Consider the following 25,095-nt stretch of genomic DNA (forward strand, 5'->3'; position numbering starts at 1 on the left):
ATTTGGGGGAAGGAAGAGAGCTAGCGACACAATGTATAATGTAGTAAAAAGTCACCATGAAACTCGTTACTTTGTATGTTAACTTGAAATAGTAGTTTTGCACACTGTTTAAGGGAAGCCTGTCTTTACTTCTTATAGAGCAAAGCCTCAAGGGTTGTTACGTGGGGTTAGGAAGCACTGCCCCCTAGAGGTCATCTACATGATCTAAGCAGACCGGCTTCCTAATCACACTAGAAAGAGAGCTCATAGAAGATGCCAACGTGTATTTTCTGACTTGAGGCGATACAAGAATTCAGTTGGAATGCACTAGATAATTTGTCATGTAAAAGGATCTTACATTCGAGCTGGATCTAGCCTGAAAACTTCCTTCCTGCGTTTTAGTTTTCCTTGGTACCAGAAAATACTATGCAAGCTACCAAGGGTGGGGAGAAATTAATAGTCCTACCAGCTGCAACATCTATGAACCACACAATGAGCAGCAGAACGAGATACGGGTAAAGGCTCCATAAGTGTCGCTTACATGCCGGTGGTAACCAGGAGCTGCCTAGCTGGGCTGAATAAGGTCTTCTTTCTTAACAGGAGGGAAATCATGTCTGATACTGAAAACCTAGCCAGCTTCCCAGAGCTAGTAAGCCCAGGGACCTTAGGAGAAAACTCTGCTATTGCCATTTTGCCAGACAATTCCTTATTACATCGTAAATCTCATCCTTATACCCACAGATACAATGTAGCCGTCAGCCCTCATCAGTGAAGCCCCTTTTCACTGTAAATGGTGACCATCCCAGAAAACCGCAGCTGAATACAAAACAGCCCCAGTGGAAAATCCACATCAGAGCTCCTGCATCTATCGCTTAGGAAACACCGAAGAAGAATGTATGGAAAGAGTCAGAACCCTGGGAAGTCGGCTGTGAAACAGTCTGTCTTAGAAAGACTACAACCAAAACCAGCACAGCGGCAGTTATCAATGGACCTGAACGAGGAAAGTTGCACAGGGCGCCCCCTAGTGAAGAATCACAGGCAGCAATAACGGCTGAGAAAGACAGAATTAGCCTCTGGGGAAGAGTGCCTTAGTCGGTTGTCTAATGCCGAGTGATCAGCACCGAAACCATTCACATGAAAACAATAAAAATGGACCCAACAGGTTGTGTCTATATACCTGTGTATACATATACACATATGTACATGTGTGTAACAATAATAAAGAGAGGCTAGCTATTTGAGAGTGGGAGAGACATAGGAGGGGTTGGAGGAAGGAAAAAGAAAGGGGAAAGTGGTGTAATTTTATTTTAATTGAAAAAAATGTAAAGAAGTAAAAAAATGGATTCTCCAGTGTGCAAAAAGTTTTAATGGTAAAAGAGAGTCTCTCATGAAAAGGAAGGAAGGAGAGAAAGAAAGAAAGAAAGAAAGAAAGAAAGAAAGAAGGAAAAAAGTTTGAAGAAAATTTCTTCTTGATTAAAGATGTAATCTAGGGGTTGGGGATTTAGCTCAGTGGTAAAGCACTTGCCTAGCAAGCGCAAGGCCCTGGGTTCGGTCCTCAGCTCCGGAAAAAAAAAAAAGATGTAATCTAATGAAAGGCTCAAGAGTGGAAGAAGCCAGCATTTTCCTGGATTATTAAGAAGAAAAGAAGGTGCTAATGGAGTAGAAGACCTTGATGGTGTGGGGTAGGACTCGTCTGTGGAAGCCCTTTTCTAAAAGAGCTGCTTGGAAAAGCAGAGGAGCCCAGCCTACTGAGAATGAGGAGAGGACCTAGAGCAGGTGGTGGTCGGTCAGTGGGCAGCAGAGTGATGGACCAGGAATGGTGGAAGTGAAAGCCATGGAGGTGAGGAAGCCGGACCCAAGCACCTCTGATGACATGGGAGCCAGTGGGTTGGCCCCTTGCCCCCTGCTTTCTTCCTCTGAATTCCTGCTCCCGATCTACTGTGGACTTGGGAACCAGATCTGTAACACAGAGGAAGGTTCTAGAAAGATGAGAATAGGAAGCACTAGGAATCTGTCTCCTGGTTCAGACAACCGGCCGCATGGCAGAATCGTTTGGAGCCAGGCTTGGGCAGAAATTTGCAGATAGCTTTGCTGACTCTCAGTTCTAACATAGCAGCAGTTTTACCCCCACCCCACCCCTTAGCTTCTGGCGGGGCAGTTGTGTTTTTACTCCCAAAGGAGTGTACGCACATTGGGGGAGAGGGTGAGGAGAGGCAAATTAATAGCGATAATAAATTAACAAACTGGTATTGGGATGTCCTCGGTGACGGCTGTCCTTCCCCACAGAGGCACAAGGAAGCGGGCAGGCTTGATGGTGCACCTCGTTTCCTTGCTGTAAGTCTCCCCACTTTTGGCTGAAGGAACTTCTAGAACGTTAAAGAGCCCAGGACTTTTTCCCCTCCCTTTGTTTTTCCCTTCTTCTTTTGGGATCTGACACTGAAGACTAGACATTCTTTTTTTTTTTTTTGTTCTTTTTTTTGGAGCTGGGGACCGAACCCAGGGCCTTGCGCTTCCTAGGTAAGCGCTCTACCACTGAGCTAAATCCCCAGCCCCAAGACTAGACATTCTAATGGGGAAGTTAGGAAGTCCGAGTGTCCAGGGGAGGATGAATGCTCAGAAGAAAACCTAGGAAGGCTTTACACTTGCACCCAGAGCAGTGCTCAGCACAGAAGCAGCCACTGCAATCAAAGCAATGAAACAATGAGCCGGGCTGGAGAGATGGCTCAGTGGTTAAGAGCACTGACTGCTCTTCCAGAGGTCCTGAGTTCAAATCCCACAACCACATGGTGGCTCACAACCATCTGTAATGAGATCCGATGCCCTCTTCTGGTGTGTCTGAAGACAGCTACAGTGTACTTATATATAATAAATAAATAAATCTTTAAAGCCAAGGAGGCAAAAAATGAAAGCCCTGAAGGAAGGAGGGTGTGCCATTATCACACCGTCGGGCTGAAATCCTAGATTCCAACACTTAATGAGAACTGATCATTCATGGTCCGTCACCTGGGTGTGACTGCACGCTCGTGATCCCAGTACTTGGGAGGCCGAGTCAGGATGGCAGGATTTCAAAATCACTCTCTGGTGTGGTAAGTTCCAGGCCAACCTGGGCCTCACAAGACTGTTTCAAAACAAAAACAAACAGAAAACTCATCCAAAGCAGAGTGGGGTGGGGGGTGAGGAATCAACCAAAAAAAAGTGTCTCTGAAAACCACTTAGTGGTCGATTTTCAAGACTCAGACTTTAAAACCCGTGCCGTATAGGCAGGCAGGCCCCTTATAGGTCGGACTAAGAGCAAGAACATGCGGAGCAGCACAGACAAAAACACGCGCCAGAACTAACAGCAAAGCAGAGACATTAGTAAGGAGCTAGAAATTCAAAAATAAACTCCGGAGCAGAAAAACACAATAAAGAAAAATTTTATGGGGTTGGGGATTTAGCTCAGTGGTAGAGCGCTTGCCTAGGAAGCGCAAGGCCCTGGGTTCGGTCCCCAGCTCCGAAAAAAAAGAAAAAAAAAAAAAAAAAAGAACCAAAGAAAAATTTTATTTAAAAAAATAAATCACGGGGTTGGGGATTTAGCTCAGTGGTAGAGCGCTTGCCTAGCAAGCACAAGGCCCTGGGTTTGGTCCCCAGCTCCGAAAAAGAAAAGAAAAAATAAATAAATAAATAAATAAATAAATAAATAAATAAATAAATAAATCACAAGAGGAATCAAACACATGTTTGGGCAAGCGGAAGAAAGCATTGGAGAACTTGAAGGGAGGACAAGGAAAATTGTTGATACCTGAGCTTAGAAAGGGAAGGTTGAAGAAACCCCTAATGAGGGTTGGAAATAAAATCTGGAGGCAAATAAAACCGTGACCACATGGAGAGCACAAAGACACAGCTGAGTAAGTCGGCAGGGCAGCCGTACGTCTGCAAAAGCCGTGTGCTTGGTTAGTGCAGCACGCGCACGGAGCCAGAAAGGCTCGGTTTCTATCCCAAGGTGAAAAAGCTTATGTAGGTTTCGGATTTTTTGTTTTTCGTTTTTTGTTTTTGTTTTTGTTTTGTTTTGTTTTGTTTTGCAGCTAACTAGTTTTTTTGTTTTTTGGGCTTTTGTTTGTTTGTTTGTTTGTTTTAAAAAAACAAAAAACCCGAGAAAAGGAGATGAAGGAAATAAAGGAAGGGATTGGCTGCTCCCAGTCACTCCTGGCCAACAAACTTCAGTAATGGGTGGGGACACAGCAAAGCCATCGTAGACAATAAGGCTGACAGGGTGGGAGAGGCAAAAATAGTATACGACATCACATTCCTGGGGTCCTTCTTTGATATAAAAGATTTAGATTCCTCGTAAGTATGTCCCCCAGCTATTCCCTCTTTATCACACCAGCAAACTCTTCTTCCAACTTTACCAGTAATTTGGGAATAAAATCATTTTGGTCTCTTTAAGAGTAGGTCATTTTGGGGTTGGGGATTTAGCTCAGTGGCAGAGCGCTTGCCTAGCAAGCGCAAGGCCCTGGGTTCGGTCCCCAGCTCCGGAAAAAAGAAAAAAAAGACTGTTTCTGTAAGGCTCTGGGCTGAGTCCAGAACACGGGTGATTATGTCCCATCCTGTAGAATCCTGATTCCAACTGTTACGGGCAAGGATATTAAAATGACGTCACTTTCCCCTTCTGGTACCTGGACCGTCGTGCCATGAGATTGATCGTAAAGGGGTCTTCTATTCCTGAATTTTCTGCTAGTTCGTTAGGGAGCTCATTGGACCCGGGAGAGCTTCCATAATGGCCCCATCATGGATAAAGGCACAACGTTGCCCTCCCAACATTACACACATTCCACATTTCTCATCTCAAATTGTAACTCACATTAACCCACTCTCCCAAGCCATTTTTTTTGCCCATGGGGCTAGGTTGCTCAGAAATCCCTCAGGATTCCTTTCACAGCATCCCAAGCATAGTTAAGAAACCTTTTTGTGAAAAATATAGATAATTCAGTATACATTTCTTAAAATAGTAACCACTCAAACAAGGTCTGTTTAAAACCAGCCGCTATTTGGTTTCCGACTTTGAGTCCATTCAGGACCTTCTGGGGTGCTCTTACAGTATCTATGTGTATGTATGGTGATCCAGTGAGCCTCCTGGAGTCAGTCGCTCTCCTGAGTTGGGGTGGAATGTTTATATGCCTAGTGAAAAGGATAGTTCACTGGATTAAAGCACAAACCATGCTCCAATCTTCAGGCAAGACTTCAGAGAAGAGCCCTCCACAACACCTCCAGATGTCTGCTCCTGTGACCACCAGGGTTAGCTGTTAGCCGTCACACCAGATGACTGTCCTTCTCTGCACTCAGTCTCAATGTCCACTGGGTGAGTTGCTCTCCCCACCTAGGGAGAGGCTGAGAAGTAGTTAGGCCTGGGAGAGGATGATTCTGTCAGGCAGAACGGTATGGCCAAGCCCGAGGCGTCTTGGTCTTGGAAGAGAGACCATGAGGTACATGCCGTTCCAGTAGTCCCATTCCAGTGGAAAGAGAACTATGCGAGTCTTGAGTCTCCATACTCACGTGCATAACAGTAGCTTTGTTGACTGAGTGGAGGGACTGTGTTACCCTTTCAGCCACTTATCTGTCTCCATACCCTGTCTCCTCGGGTCTATTCCAGGTCTTTAATTATAGTAATTGTCACCTAGGTGGGGTCATTCCTAAAAGGCTTGGAAACATTTACTGATAAGGGGAGGAGGGAGGAGCCAGAAGTAGAAAAGGAGAATCTGGGGACAAGATAAGATCATTGATCATCTCCCTGTTCACCAAGTCCTGCCCTTTGCTACCAATAAGACTCCGTCCGCTTTTCCAAACATGTGGACCACTCTAAAGGTGCATTTGAAATCAGATAGATCGTTTCTTCCTTTCCTTTCAGGCGTTTTAGGGCTTGGATAAGAGTGAATGATTCACACTTGCGCTGACCATTATTGGGTAATTTCCGTGATTCACAGACAACTGAGTCTCCATCCACCATAGGGCGGCCGTTATAACTCCTTTCCTTGCTTACTCAGGAGGACCCAGCTATGAAGAGCTGGAGTCCTTCCTGGAATAGAGCTTTTCCAAGATCAGGTTGGACTAGGGTCTGATGTGCCATCACCTCTCAGCAGTAATGTTCCAAGGGACTGGCTCCCCACAGGGACTTCACAGGACTGAGGGAACTGATGGCTGTAAAAAATCAGGCCATCTTTTCCACAAGGACAGCATCAGATCTGAGAACTCGGCAGCAAGCTGCCATTTTTCTGCCCTCTGGTTGAATCTCACAGTGGAGTGGCCTGGTAGGGGACGGTAAATGTCAGGGAACCCCAAAAGTCAAATTTCTGTTTTCTTTGCTTCACAAGATGATGGCTGTCACTGACTGGGTACATTCAGGCCATCTTCTCATGACAGGGTCTAGGAGTTTAGACAGGAAAATTACAGGGTGCCTTTCCTCCATCCCATGTTGCTGAATTAAGATCTCAGAGTCATGCTCACTTTGGCAACACATATACTAAAACTTGGAAGGATACAGAGAAGATTAGCATGGCCCCTGTGTAAGGATGACACACAAATTTGTGAATCGTTCCTTATTTTTTCCAAGGCCCTGTCACATAGGACTGACTGCTCAGTCTGGCCCCAGTCTGCACCTAATCCTGTAGAGACTTGATGCACCAAGGAGGAGGGGGAAGAAATGAGCTCTCTCAGAGGCAAAGGGGATGGGGAATGGGGTGAAGAATTCTGGAAGGGGGAGACCAAGAGGGGAGCAACGTTTGGGATGCAAATAAATATAATAATTAATTTTTTTTGGTTCTTTTTTTCGGAGCTGGAAACCGAACCCAGGGCCTTGCGCTTCCTAGGCAAGCGCTCTACCACTGAGCTAAATCCCCAACCCCATAATTAATTTTTAAAACCACTCCCTGTTGACACTCAAAAATAAGGAAAGGTTTTTTCAAGGAGAGGTAGTGGTAGGTAACATTGGGGTTGAAATGAGATCGCTAAAGATCCTGGGCACGCCTGATCACCTCTGAGTGCCATAAGAGACAACTGGGTTTGCTTTCTAATATCGTAAGATAGAAATCCTTAGCTCCAAGGACATAAAAGATATGGAGAGATATCTCGATGCTTAAGAGCATTTACCCTTCTTCCAGAGGACCCAACTTCAGCTCCCAGCATTCACACAGCAGCTTACAACCTTGTGTAACTCCAGCTCTGGTGATCCAATGCCCTTCTCTGGCCTTCAACACTCACACAAACACACCACACAAATACACATAATCTTCTAAAGAGTCTATCCAGAGTCTACAATACTCAACCACTCCCAGAATTTTTCCAAGATCTCCATGTAGAAGGAAGAGGTGAATTCCTAATCCCTTCTACTCCCTCAGGCCTGACCCTCACCTTCCTTTACTGATGAAGTGTTCCCAACAATAAGTTTCATTTTCAATGAATTAAACTTTTAAACTTAAACTTTGTTGATCCAGATAATTAGGGAGAGCAAAGATAGTCCTAGTAAGCTCTTTCTGGGAGGTCTCTAACAGATCACCTGCATATTGGATAAGGTGAACTGGAGTTGGGGGACTCTATCTTTCCTAAGAGAATTTGTCCAAATGGGTTGGGAGAAGTCAGTAAGTCCCTGGGGGAAGAAATGTCCATCTATGTTGCTTCTTTCCTGAGGATGTTGCACTCAAGGGCAAAGGGCAGGTCGGTATAAAACCTAGGTTGGATCCAGAGACCTAGATAGCTGGTGGTGACCCATATGAGGTCAATGAACACCCACAGAACTGCGGATTGGGTCTCCATCAGTTGAGCATCTGATTCACTTCCAGCTTCTGTAATGGCCAAGGCAGTAATTGGCATTCCCACGAGCACCTCCTTCCTCTCCCTCTTCTTCCTCCTCCTCTTCCTCTTCTCATCCCCTCCCTCTTCTTCCTCTTCTTTTCATCTTCTCCTCCCTTTTGTTCTTATTCCTCCTCTTCCTCCTCCTCTTCTTCCTCCTTCTCCTCTTCTTCCTCCTAAGCCACCTCCTCCTCCTCCTCTTCCTTTTCCTCTTCCTCCTCCTCCTCCTCTTCCTCCTCCTCCTCCTCCTTCCTGTTTTGGTTTATTGAGAAAAAGGTCTTTCTGTGTAGTCCTGGCTGGCCTCAAATTCACTGAAATCTACCTACCTCTACTCCCAAATGTTGCCATTGAAGGTGTGTGCCACCACACTGGTGCCATGTGTCCATGGCTTTTTCTTACCTTGGTCTGTGCATAAAGTCACCTAGTACATGCTTGCTTGGGCCCTCCTCTACACCGCAGAGAGACTTTCTGTCTCTGGATCATTACTTACCTAGGGAGTACTGACTGCCTATACCATGGACCCAAAGTTACGATTCTTGACTTCTTCCCAGACAGAATTAAAATCCTGGATGGAGCTCCAAATCGTTAGAAATAGAACCTGGGAGGGGTTGGGGATTTAGCTCAATGGTAGAGCGCTTGCCTAGCAAGCGCAAGGCCCTGGGTTTGGTCCCCAGCTCCGAAAAAAAAAAAAAAAAGAAAAAAGAAAAAAAAAAAGAAATAGAACCTGGGTGCCAGGGACCCCACTACAACATACAAAGAACATAAGTGTACTGTTAGGTTTGGTCAACTTGACCCAAATTAGAGTCACCTGAGAAGAGGGACCCTCAGTGGAGGAAGTGCCTCCATCAGATTAGCCTGCGTGCATGTCTATGGACGGTCTCCTTGATTAATGGTTGATGCGTGAGGGCCCAGCCCACTGTTGTCAGGGCCACTCCTGGGCAGGGGGGTCTTTGGTTGTGTAAGAAAGCAAGCTGAGCAAGCCATATAGCAGCACCCTTCCATGCTTTCTGCTTCAAGCTCCTGTCTTTGATGGACATAACCTGGAAGATGTAATATCCTCTTTCCTCCCCAGCTTGGTCAGTGTTTATGCAGCAACAGGAGGTGAACTGAAATGTGGGGATAAAGTGACAGTGAGCCCAGAAGGCAGCTCCTGCCTTTGCAATGGGATGGCTGCTTCACTCAGGTAGCAAGCACACTGAGCGGATAAGTGATACATTTTCATCCTGACTGGAGGGTGTGATACATTTTCATCTCAATGTGAGGGATGAAAATGTATCTTTTCCTCTGTGGCTGGCAGCTGATCTCACAATCTTTTAAAGTTGACTAGCTCTTTTTTTAATGGCTCCAAGGAGACGAGGGAGAAGTGGGGGATTGGTTTGGTTGCTCCTAGCCACTTAGTTTTGGGAATGCAGTAGCTGTGTAAGCAGAAAGATGCCATATTTGTGTATGTTTTTACAGGGCTGGGAAGGTTTCAAAATAGCATTACAAAGGTTACATTACAGGAATCAATTTTAGGTTAAAAAAATGTAAATATTTCCTTCACAAGCCAAGCCCAGCCGTCATTCTTCAACAAGGTAGTTGAAGGAATCAAATTAGCAGTGACAAGCACGAGCAGACATGGAGATTCAGTCTGAGTAGTCAGGTTGGAAAGAGGGACAGAGAGATGTACTGACCACTTCCTTCCCTGCCCCAGTTTGGTTTTGGTGTCCTGATGTGGGGTTTCGGCTGAAATAGAAGGCAAGAAGTATTCGAAGTTAGGAGGTTACAATCAGGATGTGCTCCCATCCACCACACTGCCTCATTCCACTCTCTTCTTCAAGGCCATCAGACAAGGCGCAAGTATTTCCTGCAGGCTGGTTCACTGGCTGCCTGGGCCCGGGGCCTTGTCTGAGATTCCCTGTGAAATTCCAGTTTCTTGGAGTCCATTCTTTCAATGGCCAAAGGGTGGGTCCAAGAATTTCTTCAGAATATCTTCCTTAGGGGTGGTTACAGAGCTTCTGGGCCACCATCAAAGAGGCTGGTGTAAGCATTACTAGGGTATCAGAAGGAGCACAGAAAAAGGGACAGAAAAAATACGTGAGGGGCTGGAGAGATGGGTCAGCGGTTAAGCACTGTTTTCTCTTCCCGGGTTCAATTCCCAGCACCCAGTTGGCAGCTCACACCTGTGTGTAACTCCAAAATCTGACACCCTCACACATCTGTGTGTGAAGGCAAAACAGTTCAGATTAAAAAAATACATGTTTTACAAAAAGAAAAATACTTGAAAAATAAAACAATGACCTGAGAAATTCCAAATTTAATGAAAGACACCAATGTAAACATCCCAGCAGCAGGTCATCCCTCACACAAGAGGAACTCGAAGAAGCACACCGAGGACAGATTATAATTAAACTGTTACAAGACGAAGACAATGGGCAACTTCGAAATTAACTGAAGGACGATTATTGGTTGAGGGCCAGGACGCCTCACCATTAGAACCCAGAGTAGATGCTGCCAGGTCATACCCATCTACTGCTGTGTCTCCCCTCCCGTCATAGCTGATTCTGTGTGCAGGGCCCAGGCTTCTAGTGACACACCACATATGACAGACTCACAAGCCAAATGGGTCCATATCCCCCACTGCCCCCATCCCTCCCATATCCTCAAGGTCCCTTGAAGTGCAGTCTGCTTTAATGTCCCTCTTGAAACTCAGACCTGAGAACTCACACTCATTAAGAAAATCAGCCTGATTTATAATATCCAGAAGCTGGAAAGAACCCAGATGTCCTTCAATAGAGGAATGGATACAGAAAATGTGGTACATCTACACAATGGAGTACTACCGAGCTATTAAAAACAATGACTTCGTGAAATTCATAGGCAAATGGATGGAACTAAGAAAATATCATCCTGAGTGAGGTAACCCAATCACAAAAGAACACACTTGATATGTACTCACTGATAAGTGGATATTAGCCCGAAAGCCCAGAATACCCAAGGTACAATTTACAGAACGCATGAAGCTCAAAAAGAAGGAAGACCAAAGTGTGGCTGCTTCAGTCCTTCTTGGGGCTGGTAAGATGGTTCAGTGGGTAAAGACATTGGCTGCCAAGCTTGATGAACTAATTTTGATCCCTAGGTCCCACACACTCTTGAAAGGAGTAAAAGCAAGTCTGAAAAGTTGTTCTCTGACCTCCACACATGCATTATGACACACACACACACACACACACACACACAACACACACACACATACACACACATACACACACTCACATATACACACATACACACACATGCACACAAATAAATAAGTAAATAAAATAATAACACTAAGAAGATAGATAGATAGATAGATAGATAGATAGATAGATAGATAAATGGGAGGCTTTAGAATTAGGCTTGACTAAGGATGATCTGGTCTTAAATTTGAGATCCACAGGTATCTTTGGGAAGTCATGCAACTTTCAAGTCTCAGTTTACTCGTCTGTGGACCACAAGTAAGTTAGCTTTGGGATCCCTGGTGTAGATTTAAAGGAAAATGTACACAGCAGCTGACATCTGGGAGCCAAAACCGTTGTGACACGGAGCTGCTCCAGCAGGGCAGTGAGTGCCCTTCCTAATTCTGATTAATGATGAATCACTATGTCAGCATAGGATAAGCCATTAGCTTTGCAGAGTGGAGAGAGTCCTGCCCCGAGGGTCACTCTATCTATCTGTCTGTCTGTCTATCTATCTATCTATCTATCTATCTATCTATCTATCTATTTATTTATTTATATTAGACAATATCAACAGGATGGGAATTTGTAATGGATTTTTACAAAAGAAACAATGCCTTTTTAAAATTAAATGTGGAAAATACTCGAATTTCACTCAAGTTTACCCTAGTGTCACAAACTGAGTGAGCAGACAGCTTCTCCAAAAGGGTATTACAAAGGTGTACAAAGTTGGTTTTGTTTTTCTTGTTGTTGTTGTTTGTTTTTAAAAGCCCAGAAATGGGATAATTGAAAGATACAGATACCTTTTTTACATTCAGTGTGCGCTCACGTGCATGCGTGTGTGCGTGTGTGTGTGCGTGTTCCTACATGTAGGTATGGCTGTATGTGTGTCACAGCAGACATGTAGAAATCAGAGGCTGACCTTGGGTACCAGTCTTCACTTTCTAACTTTGGAGAGAAGGTCCCTTTTTCACCTCTGTGGGCGACAGGCTTAACTGGCCTATGAACTTCTGGGGATTCCTTTGCCTCCGCCCACCCGCATCTCCCATAGGTCCTCCGTCCTTTCCATCTCAGTGGTGAAGCGTCTGAAGCAATGTGTGCTCCCTCAACATGATTAAGGAAAGTGAGAATTCTCTTTACTAAGCCTTACGCTGCTGGGTGGTGTTGTTGCACACTTCTGAACCCAGCACTTAGGAGGCGGAGCAGACGGATCTCTGTGAGTTCGAAGCCAGCCTGGTCTACAGCGTGAGTTCCAGTGCAGCCAGGGCTCCACGCAGAAACCCGGTCTGGTAAAAACCAACGAACCAACCAACCAACTAAAATGAAAGATGTAACTCCCGAACTTAAATTAGTCCCAAAGTAATTTGCTGTTAAAAGGGGGGTGGGGTGGGATGGGAAGGAGAAACGAAAGGGAAATCGGGGAAATCTATGAAGCATGACCACTCTGTGTGGAGGATGATAGCTGTACTTTAGTTCCAAATGAGTGAATTACGTAAATACGTAACAAGCGGAAGTAAAGATAAACAGCAGGTAGCAGACACAGGGACGCAGCAAATGCACAGTAAAACATAGTCAAGACGGCGCTTACGACATCCAGCAGAAATGCTGTGGAAGCCCTGCTTGGACTGTTTTCCTGGAGTTCCTACCAAGGGGTTTCCAGCAAAGACCAGTGTTCTCTTCATAGGTGGCTGTTCACCATTAGCTGTTTGCTCTCTTCTTTCTCCCTGTCATAATCATGGGGACAGAGTGCCCCAGGACAAGGCCTCAAAAATGTAAGATAAACAGGAGTCTGAGACTTGGCCTTGGAGTGAGCTCTCCACAAGCGTAAACAGGAAGTGATATTTATCAGCGTTCTTTATATTACAACTAAAGAAAAATGAAACCCTGTGTGCACGCAAAGCTCTTAAAACGTGCATAGCAACGTTATTTATGAAGGCCACGGTGGAGAAACAAGCCAAATGCCTCCTTTGGACAAAGGAAACAGTGTGTATAGTGTAACAGACTTAAGAGCAAACGAACTAAATACAGACACACGGTCACAGGGAGGAATCTTGAGTACACTCTGCTAAGTGAAATAAGTTCTTCGTGGAATGGGGATGATCTATACTTATTAATGGCTGTACAATGCTGTGCCTACACCAAAACCCGCTGAGCTGAACTCTTGAACCGAATGGTATAAACTATATGTCACAACGCAGCTGTGAACATGGCTATTGGCAGAAGGGACTCACTGGACTCAAATGACAAGATTCCTGAATTTTTTGAGAGTTAAGCTGATAAATGATCCACTCGCCTAGAAACAGAGCACTGTTCAGAACTGGAAACGGCTCTTGCTTGACCCAGCCTACGCTGAGTAAGGGATCCTGCTAAGTAATCTTCCTAAGCCACAATAAAGGCATATTTGCTCTTCCCCTGTCTAATGAAGCCAAGAGAATATCGGGAAAAACAGAGTCTTGCTGAGTGTTTACTCAAGGCTGTGAAAATAAGTGGTCTGAGGAGTCTCCTGAGGAGGAGGAACAGAATGAGAACTTAAGTAACGTACCCTGGGGCTGGAGAGATGGCTCAGTGGTTAAGAGCACTGACTGCTCTTCCAGAGGTCCTGAGTTCAAATCCCAGCAACCACATGGTGGCTCACAACCATCTGTAATGAGATCTGATGCCTTCTTCTGGTGTGTCTGAAGACAGCTACAGTGTACTCATATATAAAACAAATAAATAAATTTAAAAAATTATTTAAAAAAATACTAGTGAGACATAAAAAAATTAAAAAAAAAAAAAAAAGAAACATACCCTGCCTCACAGTGACCAGCCTTCCCACAGTTGGCCCGGGATGATCTTAGACATGGTGCCAAGTTTGACTTCTGAAGTAAGCATTTAGAACATTCATGCTGCCCCTGACTCACATGTGTGTAGTCTATCAAGGGCTGGAAGCCTGTCCCTTGTTTCTCAGATGTGGAGAGGGGTTAGATCCAGATCTTCTGGCACATCATGAGATTTTGTCCTAGTTAGGTTTTCTATTGCTATAGCAAAACACCATAACCGAAAGGGAAGTCGAGGAGGAAAGGATTTATTCAGCTTACACTTCCACATCGCTGTTTATCACCAAAGGAAGTCAGGACAGGAACTCACACAAGGCAGGAACCTGGAGGCAGGAGCTGATGCAGAGGCCATGGAGGGGTGCTGCTTACTGGCTTGCTCCCCATGGCTTGCTCAGCCTGCTTTCTTATAGAACCCAAGACCACCAGCCCAGGGATGGCACCACCCACAATGGGCTGGGCCCTCCCACCCTTGATCACTAATTGAAAACATGCCTTATAGCTGGATCTCATGGAGGCATTTCCTCAACGGTGCACTACCATCTCAGAGACCTCTGATTCAGCGTTTGAGTTTGACTGCTAGCCCCAGGTCACTCTCCTCCATTTCAGCAGTGCCTGTAGAATCCATTTGTGTCTTGTAATTTCTGAAAGCCAGAAGAGAGTGTAAAGTATTGAATGAATTGTTTATCACTCAGGTTTAATTCGTTCTTTCATATAATAAGTATTTATTAAGACTATAATAAGGGCTGCTACAGAGCTATTTTTAAATACAAATTTAGCCTTAACAGCTTATTTTTAAACACTATTTTTGATGATTTTCCAAGTTCTTCCACAAACTGTATTATATGAATAGCAAAGGATATTTTATATTGGGATACAGTTTAAAAAAAAGTGTGTGCTTAATTTAGTGTGCTGGGATTGCCTCATGAAGAGTGATCCCAAGGGTTTCCTGTTTTGACCAGATGGCTCCATAGTCTTGGCAAGGCCGGGTAGCATCTTACCCAAAGGGAAAGCACAGAGAAGATATGGTGTTCAAGAGCTCTGGGTTGCTGTTGGGATTTCATGGGTCCAGGAGGAGGAACTGCTTGCTAAGAGTGGGAATGGGTAGTTTTCTGTTTTGATTGACAGGCCTGGGTCATGTAAGTTTTTGTTCACTGCACATCCCCATCCCCATGATGCATCTGATATTAATACCACACATGCCCAAACATGCACAGGCATAGGATGTTAAAGGAGATTTCCCATAAATGTTTAGTCAGAGGGGCTGGGGATTTAGCTCAGTGGTAGAGCGCTTACCTAGGAAGCGCAAGGCCCTGGGTTCGGTCCCAGCTCCCAAAAAAAGAACCAAAAAAAAAATGTTTAGTCAGAAGACACCATTGCCTTTCTATAGATGAACCCCAAACCAGTTTAGACTGGATTAGCTCCCTGCTTCCAGCTTTCAGATTACGTTCTAGGACATGTTTGAAATCACTGAGTGTTTCCAGAAAAGAGCAGCCTGCTGTATTGTTTGGAGTAAGGAGTGCATGCAGCTCGATGCTGGTAGGAGTCTGAGGTTGATGAATGTATTGCTGGGAAAGGGATGTGTGGAGTCTGGGCATGCTGAACTTGCCCTGTGTTTGTCTGTCCCAAATCTATGTAAGACTTTATATGGCATCTTTTTTTTTTTTTTTTAAGAAGAGAAAATAAAGGCTGGTGAGATGGTTCAGTGGTAAAAGTCCTTGCTGCCAAGCCTGGTTGACCTAAGATCAATCTCTGGGACCCAAATGGTGACTGAGAAAGTCAACTCCCACAAGTTGTCCTCTGACGCCCCCTCCTCCACATGCCAGCTGTGCATGTACACACACACACACACACACACACACACACACACACACACACAGAGAGAGAGAGAGAGAGAGAGAGAGACAGAGAGAGACAGAGAGACAGAGAGAGACTGAGAGAGAGACAGAGAGAGAGACAGAGACAGAGAGACAGAGACAGAGAGACAGAGAGAGACAGAGACAGAAAGACAGAGACAGAGAGAAACAAATATTTTCTTTTTCAGATAGAAAATTTGCTGAGCTAGAGAGATGGCTCAGTGGTTAAGAGCATTGACTGCTCTTCCAGGGATCCTGAGTTCAAATCCCAGCAGCCATGAGATATGATATGGTGGCTCACAACCATCTGTAATGAGATCTAATGCCCTCTCCTGGTGCATTTGAAGACAGTGACAGTGTACTTATATATAGTAAATAAATAAATATAACTTTTTTAAAAAAGGAAGAAAACTTACTCGACTGTTTGAAAATTAGAGCTCTCCCTGAGAGCTGGGATCACAGCTGTGTACCACCATTTCCAGTTTAACCTCTCTCTTTGTGAGAGACCTGTGGCCATTCTTGCACACAGAATGAATGTGTCCACAGCTTTCTGCCCTGTTACTTTTCCTTCTCCTTCCCCCTGCTTGCCACTCACAAACCTTTCCTGTCTGAATTGGCCATCTTTCTTTCCTTCTGTCTTTTTGTCTTTCTTTTTTTCTCTTTCTTCCTTTGTTTCTTTCTTCCCCTTTCTCTCTCTCTCTCTTTCTCTCTCTCTTTCTTTCTTTCTTTCTTTCTTTCTTTCTTTCTTTCTTTCTGCCTTTCTGTCTTTCGTTCTTTCTTTTTTGCCTCTCCCTTCATTATTCCCTCTAGATTTCCAAGCTATGCTTAGCCAAAAAATAGGCTTTATCTTCCTGTCCGGAGACCATCCACCATCCCCTTGAATTATACCGCCAAGTCTCAGAAGCTGAAGATAGCTGTCATTCGACGGTCGCTGTCAGGGAGGCTGCAATAGAAAGAGGAAAGGAAGCTGCTGAGGAGATGGGAGGGTTCGGCTCCCATGCATTACTGGTACAAACGTGCAGGGCTGCTGCTGCTGCTGTAGACAGCAATCCAGCATTTTCTCAACTCTGTGGAATGCTGTTGCCCAAACTCAGGGCTGCTCTCAGTGGACTTGTTGATGCTCTCTGATGTATACCTCGACAGCACACGCATGGGTATCCTGCACTAATTGAATCAAGTTAATAATTAAGACTGACTGTCACAGTCCACTGTAGGTCAACTTGATATCCAAATACATCTTCAACCATGGCCCCCATCTCTGGCCCCCAAAAAGGCTGACAAAGCAAGTGAACCCCATCTCCCTCCAAGACTCCTCATCATTTTTGCAGTTTCCCAACACAGCAAAGAATTAAGGCTTCTCTGGGGCTTGTAGGCCCCTTTGCTTTTCTTACTTGGGACAGGGTCTCAGTATGTAGCCTAGGCTAACCTTGAGCTGCAACATTCCTACCTCACCTTTCCCAAGTACTAGGATTGCAGGCATATAGCACTGTGCGTGGCAAAGCCAAATCTTACCTGTGAGCCTCCATTACATTTAAAATGCTTCCAAGAGTAAAGATACAAAGTAGACCTTCCTGTTCCTAAGGGGAACAATGGGAGAACACCAATGGAAGAACAACCCAAGCAAGACTAAAGACCAGAGGGAAATATGTTAAATCTTGTGGTTCCATTTTTGGCATCCCGGACTTATTGTGGTGCAGGTACCTAAGGTCTGGCTGTTCCTGGTTGACGTCTACATGGCCTGTTTGTGCGGACTGGCTCTGTTGACCAACAAGAGCTTTCTCAAGCAAACCTTCCATGTTCTGGCATCCTTAGCTGCCTGCCTGCAGGAATCCTGGACTTGCCGCACACGGGCTAGCCCAGCCTTTGCTTTGGAATCTTGGTGGAGGTGTAGACCCCAGCGCTCTTGTATTCTGAATCTCCGCACAACCAGTATCCTTTGGATAATGTCAAGGTCTACTAATAATGCAGGCTTCTTGGACCGCAGTTGCTGTGGCATCTGAGGGCTTGGATGGTTAAGCACGTAGAAACATCTCTCTTGGTGGCCATGTATGCTGAGTACCTCAGAGTTATTGTCCCATGCTGGAGAATGAGACAAGTCACGTTCCAGAAATTCTTGACATGGTAAAACCTTTCCATCCTTAAGACTGGGACAGGTAGAGTCCCAGAAATTCCTGGGATGTTAAAACTCTTGGGGTCAAGTCCCAACCATTTCCCCGATGTGGACAAGGCTTGCTTTCACAGTTTCTGTTATACTGGGAAACAGGACTTGGCGTCTTCTTCTTCTTTTTTTTTTTTTAAAGATTTATTCATTTATTATATGTAAGTACACTGTAGTTGTCTTCAGACACACCAGAAGAGGGCATCAGATCTCTTTACAGATGGTTGTGAGCCACCATGTGGTTGCTGGGAATTGAACTCATGACCTCTGGAAGAGCAGTCAGTGCTCGTAACCACTGAGCCATCTCTCCAGCCCTACCACAGTATTTTTTTTTAAAGATTTATTCATTTATTATATATAAGTACACTGTAGCTGTCTTCAGACACACCAGAAGAGGGCATCAGATCCCATTACAGATGGTTGTGAGCCACCATGTGGTTGCTGGGAATTGAACTCATGACCCCTGAAAGAGCAGTCAGGGTGCTTTTAACCGCTGAGCCATCTCTCCAACCCGACTTGGCGTCTTCTTAATGGTTTTAAATGTTATAGAGGCGGCTTCTTCCTTGGCCTCAATTTTTCAAATGTCCCTTTTCTAGGCTAAATATGAGGTTTTTCTTTCTTGCATATTTCTGTTCTATTTTTTTCTTCCAAATCCTCACTGTAAGTTTGTGTAAAACCAGCCAACAGTAGCCAGTCTACTGCCTGAATACCAGAATGCCTTGAAAATTTCCCTTGCCGGATCAATAAGCCCTTTATTTGATTGATTGGTTGATTGATCAATTGTTCATTTAGCCAGTTTTTTTTTTAAAGATGGGGTCTTGCTAACTAACCGAGGCTTGCCATCAGCCTAGGAGCCTTTTGTCCCAAACTTCCAAGAGCTGGGATTACAGGTATGTGCCTCTGAGCTGACATTAGGCTGTTTCAGTTAAACTCATCCTCACAGTCACAGGACAGATACGGCAGATAAGCGTTTGTTTTGTTCCCAGGTCCCAACATGCTCGACCTCTTATCCAGTTCCCACGAGAACCCTGCTCCCGGAATCACTGGTGATCTTTCCTGTCCGTGTTCCTGTAGGCCTCAATCTCCCGACCACCACAGAACCGCTCGCCAAGCTCTGCTTAAAGCCTGTTTTCTGCAAATTTTATCTACATCTTTCTACCAACCCCGAGCACCATGGTCAGGTGGCTACAGGGACGGCCTTCCTTCTCTGTGCTAGCTTCTGCGATTGTCACTTCCCTGTTCCTTTGACAGAAACCTGAGGACAAAGTACGGAAAAGCAGGAAGAATTTGCCTTGACTTAGTTCCCCAGGCATGAATGGAGCTTTCCAGGTACTTACCTCATGGTGGCCAGGTAATGACAGGACAAGGTCATGTTAGTACCATAGGCTAGCCTTCCACTCGTGATCCTCCTGCCTCAACCTACTAGAGGTTCTGAGATCACAGGGTGCGCCACCATGACAGGCAAAGCAGCTCCTTAATTATCTTTGTGTGTCAGAATTATGTTTGTGGACCCTGGAAGAGCGCGTTTAGGATAAACTTTGTCCTATAAGCACACCAAGAACTAGACTATTGATGGTTGCATTGATCCGCCTTGGCGCTCAGCCAGCACAGACTCTCCTCTTCCTCATCTTTGTCCTCTTCACCACCATCTTGAAGGCCTTGTATAATCACCAAGCTGCTTCGCTAATAAATCTAAGGAAGCTTCTCTTCCGACTGAGCCAGTTTAGAGCTTTAGAAGGCTAGGGAGCCAGGTACATGGTATCTCTGGGCTTGCCCTTCTCATGACCATTTACTACAAAACCGAACTGTTGTTTATTTTCAGGGGCTACCCAATACTCCACCGTGTGAGACTCCAAGTGACAGGCACTTCAGTTAGCATCCCAAACAACCCAAGCCAGGGACACTTAATACCTTAAAGGTGAATGGATTAACACTGTGAGATCTGAGTCTGGGCTTCTTAGCTCTGCCTCTCATAAGGTTCACTCCATCATCGGTAAAAAGTGGGTCAAAAATGCATTTTCTGGAGTTGGAAAGATGGCTCAGTGGTTAAAAACCCCTTCCAGGGTTTCCAGGGTTCAACTCCCAGCACCCACGAAGCAGCGCATAACTGTAGCTCCAGTTCCAGAGGATCCTTCGGCCTCCTCGGGCACAGCACACACGGGGCACACAGGGGCGTGTATGATTAGAACACTCGTATACATAAAATGATTTTTTAAAACGTCTCATTCTTAAGGGGAGTGGAATGAGGGCTCTCGGTGCAGCGCATCTGCATAGTGAGCACAGAACTGTGAGAGTTCCGCCCCGCCGAGGTGTGACCAGACTAAGGGGATTGCTGGGTTTCACGCAGGCAAGGAACAGCTAAGGAGAACTTGAATCTGTGCCTCCATAGCCAGAAGGCAACACCATTCTCCGACTACCGACTACCATAAGAGCTTTCTAGAGAGACAGGGCACAGGGACGCCGCACGGAATGATTGCCGCCCTTAAACTTTGTAACTCTCCTCCCTCAAGCCCTGGAGTAAAATCGGTGAGAGCTTATTGGAACCTAGTGTCTTTGGGGCAAACCTCTGTCTGTATGTACTTTTTTTTTTTTTTTCTATTCTTTTTTTTCGGAGCTGGGGACCGAACCCAGGGCCTTGCGCTTGCTAGGCAAGCGCTCTACCACTGAGCTAAATCCCCAACCCCCTGTATGTACTTTTTCTGAGAACAAAGAGCGCTTTTTTTTAAAAAAGTAATTCATTGTCTCTCTCCCCCACAAGCAAGAAGGAAAGTCAGCTCTCAGTGCGGGCTGCTGTACTGAGCACTTCCTTTTGGAGCAGCTTGTGAGAGAAGAATGTTTCCAAATGTATGCGGTCCTCACATTTCCAGCAGAGATTTTTCATTTCCACGTATTTCCTTCTTTGGATCTTTCTATTTGGGGAATCGGTTTAAAAATACAGTCCCTCCGTCTGGAGCAGAAGGGTTGTGAACCGTGAGTTCCACCTCTCCCGAGACTCCAGTCACTCGGAAGGGAAATATAGAGCAAATGAAAGGAAAAGAGAAAGAAATGGGGTTGTTTTGGGTTTGGACTCTAACATGAATCCACCGTCGACCGCAATGGATGAGAGAAACCGCCATAACGCTTATAACTGAGCACAACGGAGCCGCCATGTTTCCTCCTGAGGAAAACGAATGGTTGCTATTGGGGATGCACCCGTGAAACAGGCGCCTTTGGTATAGTTGGTTCCTCTCATTGCCTGTTGATCAGATACCTCACTTTAAAAACTTACGTTGGTTGGGGCTGGGGAGTTGCTCGGTGGTTAGGAATGCTTACTGCTCCTAGAGAGAAGCCAGGTATGGTTCCCAGCCCCCACATGTGGTGCAGACGCTCACACTCAGGCACACATATATATATTTAAAATGGATAGCTGAACACTTAAAATCTGTTGGTGAAGGACAGCTAACAGCGAGAGAGAGAGAGAGAGAGAGAGAGAGAGAGAGAGAGAGAGAGCTGGTTTTCCCCAAGGATGAGACTCCAAATTAGTTCTCCAAGTCCACGTAGTCAGCCCTGACACCATTACATACTAAAAACACTAAGGGGACTAAGCAGGTTGCCTTTACATAGATCTATCCATACATGTTACAATATCAACTAATGAGGGCATGAATCAGAGGGGATCAAGTAGAGGAGGCATTGAAGGGGTTGAAGGGATAAAAGGGAACAGGAAACTGATCTTTCCTATTTTAATTTAAAAAAATTAAAAATATATATTGGTGTGTGATTTTGCTTCAGATTCAGTAAAAATGTAATATAGCCTTAAAGTTTATATATATATATATAAACTTTATATATATTTTTTTCTGTATGAAAAAAATATATACACACAGAATATTTCCCCAAATACCCAAGCAATGGATGACTTTGAGGACTGGTTTATGATAAAGTCTTCAGAACTACCCTGATACTGAAGGAGAGACTTTTTTTTTTTTTTTGGTTCTTTTTTTTCGGAGCTGGGGACCGAACCCAGGGCCTTGCGCTTCCTAGGCAAGCGCTCTACCACTGAGCTAAATCCCCAACCCCTGGAGAGACTTTTTTAATGGTGTCTCCCCTACCATTTCTTCCTGCCCAGGAAGGTATTCCTTTTTAATGGCATCATTGCTCACTGGGGATCATACACGATTTTGTGACATTTGAATCAGTTTTCTTCACCGATTCTGCCATAGAGACACCAGGAAAAAAATTGTGCATCCACTGGGTAGCTAGTGGGTCCAATGGGAGACCCAATTTCCCAGGGAGCTTTGGGGCAATCTGAAAGCTATTGGGTGGCACTGAGTTTCAGGCAGGAGCTAAGGATGTGTCTTGCTAATCAAGGGACCCAGTGGATCCAGACTTGAGGGCTTGCTCTGAAGGAATTTGGAGCTCGGGATGGAGTGTGTCTTCTGTAGGGTCCCGGGTGAAGGCAACCTACCATGGAAGGACATTGTGTGTGTGTGTGTGTGTGTGTGTGTGTGTGTGTGTGTGTGTGTGTTGTGGGGATGGAGGGGCCAGAGCTCAGACATTATTAGTCTTCAGCATATCACTTCTCCTTTAACCTATATAAAAGGTTGGGCTCGGGAGTTAAAGAGATGGCCCAGTGGCTAAGATCACTTAGTGGTCCTGAGTTCAATTCCCAGCAACCACATGGTTGCTCACAACCATCTGTAATGGGATCCGATGCCTTCTTCTGGTGTGTCTGAAGACAGTGACAGTGTGGACTCATATAGTCTAAATAAATGAGTCTTAAAAAAAAAGATTTGAGGGTTGGGGATTTAGCTCAGTGGTAGAGTGCTTGCCTAGGAAGCGCAAGGCCCTGGGTTCGGTCCCCAGCTCCAAAAAAAAGAACCAAAAAAAAAAAAAAAAAGATTTGGCTCTATTTCAGACATGTTCAACCGACTCAGCTAGAAAAATTGAACTTACCATAACTCCTTTCAAGATAAGTGAGCACTGAATGGAGTTAGCAAAAACAGCCAAAGAAGTCATTACAGAAAAGTGCATGTAAGAGACACCCCACCACTAGCACATGCACACACACATGCACACACACACGCATGCACCCACAAGAGCAGAATTCAGAAGGAATCATGTGGCCAGTGTACTTGCCCTCTCTGGAAGGTAAGTTCTGGAGACCGCTTCAAAGCTTTTATTTCCTGAGCATAGGCAGCTCTGAACGCAGTGTAAGAAAGCCTTCTGGGGATGGAGAGGCAACAGGCTGCATATGGTACGGAAGGACAGACAGACTCCCCCAGTTCACAGCCCAGCCTAAGAAACATGGAAAAGATATCACACGGGACTTCTTGAAGCCCCAGCTAACTGTCTGAGGTTCTGGGTCTCCAAAATGGATTCTTCCAATCGCAAGAGCCAATGTCGGAGAAAAAAAAACAAAAACAAAAACAAAACCAGAGCGCATTTGTGGCGTTTGTTGAAGTTGACTTCCAAGAAACTAAAGCAGGTAACTGACTGCCAAGATTCACTACAACAAAGTGCAGAGTTAAAACAGAAAAAGGCATATTACGGAGGACTGTGGGAGCCTAGCACAGGTTTCAGAGACATTTCTTGTCCAAGACCACACAGGGGAGCTCTTTTTCTTTTTCACCTGACTATGTGGGCCGCAAGCAGAAAACCTCTCGAAGTCTCAAGGCTCACCGGGGGAGGGTCTGCTTACAGAGGAATAGGCCACTACTACGTAACTTGACAGAAACCAGGACCCCCCGCCCCCAACCAGGTGCACATCATTAAACTTGGTGCTTATGAAGAGCAGACTGACAAACCAGTATAGCATGTCTGTGACTGTCACAAAACCCTCAAGGCTAACAAAAACCTTCTGGTGGCAACATTCCTAGGAATCAATCCCCACGGGTCAGTGAGCAGCCTCCTGGGGTTGACTCTTCTCAGTTGGTAAGGGACAAGGTTGATGGAGACTTGAACAAAGCACGTAAGGGGTGGAGAAAGTCAAAGATGGCTTCCACCACCCAGAAGCTGGTCACGAGTTAGACAAGGAAGCCCCCAGCTGTAATTATGTTTTTTTTTTTTTAAGTTGCTCTCTATTTTCACGGCACATGCTGTGTTTATCTTGCAAGGATTTAGTAAATTCTTGCTAAAAAAAAAACCGTGAGGCTCATTCCAACTGTGGGACGGAATAAGGGGTGCTACTGATCCGTTTAGCAGTTGTGTGGAATGAGGCTGAAACGCAGATAAACTCGTGGAAGGTGGGGTGTAAAGCTCATAGGCGAATGGAGGTGGGGTGCAGGTGATGAGGCGGTGACGACTTGGGTCCGTCACAAAAGCTAGCTGGTGTGCTGTGTGACCATCTGAAGTAAAAGAAAATCCAACAGTCTGCTGCCATCGTGAGACTGTTTCATTAAGACATTTATGGGGGAGTGGGGGTGATGTTTTCCTTGTCAGGGGACCGCTCACACTGCTGCGGGCTAAAAGGGTTTTCACAGATCCCCAGCAAAGGTGCAGAGGACCGCAGGTTGTCACCGTTTCTCGCCTACCACCATCCCACCTGTATGAGTCAGGGTTCTCTAGGGTGTCTCTATAGACTGAGGGAATTTATTGAAATGACTTACAGTCTGCAGTCCACCTAACCCGACGATGGGCGGCTGCGAATGGGAAGTCCAAGAATCCAGTAGTTTGCTCAGTCCCACGAGCATAGACGTTTTAGCTGGTCTTCTGTAGCGGCTGGAATCCTGAAGACGTAGGCTCCAACAGATGTGCTGGCACATGAGTGCAAGCAGAATAAATGCTTCCCTCCTCCTTACATAGGCCTCCAGCAGAAGGTTCAGCCCAGATTAAAATGTGTGTACGGCCATTGCCTGGACCCAAGCTGTTCTATACTTGGAACTTTACTTCTAACGACCCCACCAGGCTGGCCTTCAACTCAGAGATCTGCTTGCCTCTGTCTCCTGAGATTAAAGGTGTGTACCACCCTGCCTGGGCCCAAGCATGGCCACTTTGTTTCAGGATCTGGATCAAAAAGCCTGCCTTCCAGCCTCAAGATCTGATCACAGGCGCACCTTCCGATTCTGGATTGCAGTTCATTCCGGATACAGTCAAGTTGAGTACATTCAAGGGAACAGTCATCACTATACCCTTTCCTCTGAAAACTATTCACGCCACAGGGCCTGCTCCTGACAGCTGTGCCTCCAGTCTCCGTGCCCTGACAACCTATATTGGAAGAGATCATGCTGGACCCTGGACCCTGCACTGGCCAGTTTGCTCATCCGGAGAAACTGAAGTTGAGGGCT

The 25,095-nt window shown here is 45.4% G+C and overlaps 1 non-coding gene across 1 annotated transcript; it reads left to right on the forward strand.

The window, feature by feature from the left end:
• The first annotated feature begins 6,451 nt into the window (after positions 1 to 6,451).
• Positions 6,452 to 6,559, forward strand: LOC120093902 (U6 spliceosomal RNA). The gene has a single exon (XR_005487620.1). It is a non-coding gene; the product is annotated as a U6 spliceosomal RNA (small nuclear RNA).
• Positions 6,560 to 25,095: the final 18,536 nt, after the last annotated feature.

This window comes from Rattus norvegicus, chromosome 7 (assembly GCF_036323735.1).
Source record: "Rattus norvegicus strain BN/NHsdMcwi chromosome 7, GRCr8, whole genome shotgun sequence".
Taxonomy (NCBI): Eukaryota; Metazoa; Chordata; class Mammalia; order Rodentia; family Muridae; genus Rattus; species Rattus norvegicus.